Genomic DNA, 3658 nt, shown 5'->3' with positions numbered 1-3658 from the left:
AGCAGGGGACCGGGAGCCGGCCCGCACAGGTTTAAGGACACAGGCAGGCAAGGTTCTTTGAGTAGATGTGATAGCTTTTATTGGACCAACTGAATAGCTAGAAAAAAGTTCTTAGCAAGCTTTTGGGTGCAATCACCCTTCAGGTATAGGGAGTCTCCCTATGAAACTCCCTGTCTGTGAGATACCCTATGCCTGAAAAAGGGTGATTGCACCTGAAAGCTTACTAAGATTTTTTTTTCCCAACTACTCAGTTGGTCTAATAAAAGATATCACATCTACTCAAAGAACCTTGTCTACCTGAGTCCATCAGCTAATTTTTTCTTCCCTAATAAAAAAACAACTCGCAATGAAATGCATGTTGGCTAAGCACTTGGGTCAAAAGGGCTTAACAGCATTCAGTTCACAATTTATATTTGCAAAAGGGTATACAGGGGTGTACTTGATGAAAACAATTTGACTTATTTTCTCTTAGTGGCTTATGTGTGTCATCCAGATATTGAAGTGGCTGCAGTCTGGATCTTGTGCATCTTTCTTCAACCTTTGCCCTGGCTTAACGCTGTTAGCCAGGATGTGATTCTGCTATGGCTGCAGAGGGAGTGAAGAGAGGTGCTCCAGTGACCAATGGTAGCAGCAAACAAGGGATGGAGCTTCAGGAATGCATGGAGAAGACTTAAGAAATGAATGTGCTGCAGGGAATATGAAGGTAAAAATGATCATGCTGACTGTGCTCTAGGTATTTGTGTATTAATATGAGCCTGAGACACAAAAATTAGCTTGAGAAAGTAGCTTGAAAATAGTACAGTTCTTAACTCACATCCAAAAAGGCTAACCTGTGAACACCCAGAGCTACATGTTTGGGCCTTGGAAGTACTCGTTTTAGGTAATATGAATTTAATGCAGCTTTTTAAATAAGATGTGTGTTATATGTTCAATTTAAAGAAGATATGTGTTATAAACATATGCATCATTTAACACACATAGATAGGTGTTATATATAAGGTTTTTAAACCTTAAAGAATATTTATGTTTCCATGTGCTCCAAAACAGCTATTTAACACTAAAAAGTCACTTCTAGGCAAATCCCTTTAATATTTTAATATATTGGTTGGAATGTTCTTCTCAGTTTTGCAAGACTTGCTTGCTGCAGAGTTAATTTTAGTCTGGAGGTTTCTACCATATAATTGAGTTGAAAATTAAATGTGTTGGCTCTTCTGACTTTTTCTCCATCTCACTAATTTGAAGAAAGTGCTTTTCCAGAGACCTGATATTTGAGTGCTTTTGCACTGCCTTTGAGTTGTCACAAGAGGATGCTCTGAGACCTGCACATGTTTGGAAATAAAGAATTGCTTCCAGTCAGCTTTGGCACTTTGGTGCTGTGTAGGGCTTGGTTCTTCTGCCAGTCTAATCACTCCATCTGGAGAGAAATATTTGAGGCTAATGAAGACAGCTTTAGCATAAAGTCGTGTAGTTGACAACCTGGATATGTAGCACTGGTCCTAGTCCTTAGTTGCCTTTGGGCCATTGACATTGTTCACCTGGGGTAAAGTAGCTTGTGATGCTGCTGTCAAAGGATCTGTCAGTGGTACAGTCTGTGTTGAGGCTCTTGTAGTGCCCTCTCCTGGAACAAGATGTGGGGAGCATGGATGGGGAAAAGGGAGATGTGGCCTGTACCCTGCTGCCCAGTTACTATGATAACTGGTTAGGACCATTGGTAGATAGTATGATTTACAGTTCACCAGGCTGCTTTGACTTGTTCTGGGAGACCAGCCTAGTCTGTGACCATCCCAGCCTGTAGCCAGCTCTCCTGAGTTGTACTGTGTGTTTCTTGCCTACAGCTGAGGATCAGGGTTATTTTGTGGATTGTTAAGTTTGAAATAACACACGCCTATGTGTTTTCCCCTTCTAACAGCCCCTTAGTTCATCTGCTTGTATAACCAAGGCTTCATGTGGAGAACTAAATTTCTGGGTTAAAAAAAGATCAAATGCTACAGCTTCTTTTAGAAGTCCCCACATGGCAGCTATGGTGCTGGAAGTGGAGTCGAGCTCCTTGCAAAGTGTCAAACTGCTCTTCATCATTATGTACCATTTCTGTTGCAGCAGTGCCTGGGACGGATGGTCCTGGACTAGGGTCCCAGTGGTGCTAGATGCTGTACAAGCACCACTGGGAGAGTCTCCCTCCCTGAAGATCCTACATTACATCAGTAGATTTTTGTTTTCTTTTTAAAAAGGGAAGCTGCTTTGAACTTTAAAACTCCACCCTTGAGGATGCATTCTGTCCTCTGTGCCACTTCACTGAAATCACTGCAGGAAGACAGAGCCACCAAGGTTCAACATTTTCATGGGCTATTAAGGGGAAGACATCGCTCTCGACTCTCCACTCCAGACATCAGTTCAAAATACTTGGTTCATGCAGAGCTAATGATATGTATTGATACCTCATGCCCTTGCAGAGCATAGTGTTCAGCAGAATCCAACCTTCTGAAAAAGTAAGAAACAGAGCAAATGTGTGCACCTACACACCATCTCTCTGCAGCCAGCAGAAACTCCTTGATCTAGTCATAGCTATGTTGAGATTCGAGGGCTTCTACTGTCTTAGCCAAATTCTTTTCAGAAAGGTTGTATAGCTGAACTGGCAGCAGAAAACGTGCTCTGTTGCCATAGCCTGTGTTCCTACTAGAGGGCTCTGCGGACATAATTGGTAGGGCTGTACAAAATTTCAATGGGTGTTTCGTTTCAAAGCTGTTTTGACGCGTTTCGAGCTTGAAACAGCGAAATCAAAATGAAACAAAAGGCTTCGAAACAGCTTCAAAATGAAACGGGGGCACTCAAAATATTTCAAAATGTTTTAAGTTTTGAAGCTGGGCTCATTGGGGAAGCTATCAGAGAGCTGGGGAATCGAACAGGGGGCTGGGGAATTGAACCGGGATCCCTGTTCCCAGTTGGATTCCCCAGTTCCCCGAACTTTCCCCCAGCAATCTGATCACTTCCCCCAGCTCTTTCTGGGGGGCTACTGGTGCTAGCTGCAACAGCAGGGCTGCGGACTGGGGGGTTGTGCCAGGGTCTTCCCTACAGAGTTCAGCCCAGTGGCAGGACAGCCAGTGGCGGAACTGCTCGGAGCGCAGCCCTGGCCAGTGGCTCTCAGCCCGCTCCCACTGCCAGGCTCAGCTCGACCCCCTAGGAGGGCGGCGGGGGGGCAGGCGGTGGGGGAGAGCCAGGGCTGTGCTCCAAGTGGCTCCACTAGCCCTATGGAGCTCAGCCCGGTGGTGGGAGGCAGCAGGAGAACCAGTGGCAGAGCCGCTCTGAGTGCAGCCCTGGCTCCAAGCACAGCCCTGGTGAGCACAGCACAGCAACTGGAGGCTCTGCAGCCCCATGTAGCTGAGCCTGGCAGCAGGAGATGGCAGAGAGCCAGTGGTGTAGCTATGCTGAGTGCAGCCCCGGCCAGTGGCTCTCCACTGCCTCCCACTGCCAGGCTCAGCTCCGTAGGGCTGCAGAGCCTTCAGCCACTGGGCTGTGCTTGCCAGGGCTGTGCTCCGAACAGCTCTGCCCCTGACTCTCCCGCCACCTCCCACCACCGGGATAAACCCCATGGGGCTGGCGGAGCCACATGGAGTGCAACCCTGGCTCCAAGCACAGCCCTGGCAAGAACAGCCCCGTGGCC

This window comes from Alligator sinensis, unplaced genomic scaffold, assembly GCF_000455745.1.
Source record: "Alligator sinensis unplaced genomic scaffold, ASM45574v1 scaffold470_1, whole genome shotgun sequence".
Taxonomy (NCBI): domain Eukaryota; kingdom Metazoa; phylum Chordata; order Crocodylia; family Alligatoridae; genus Alligator; species Alligator sinensis.
Note: the sequence above shows the minus strand (reverse complement) of the source record.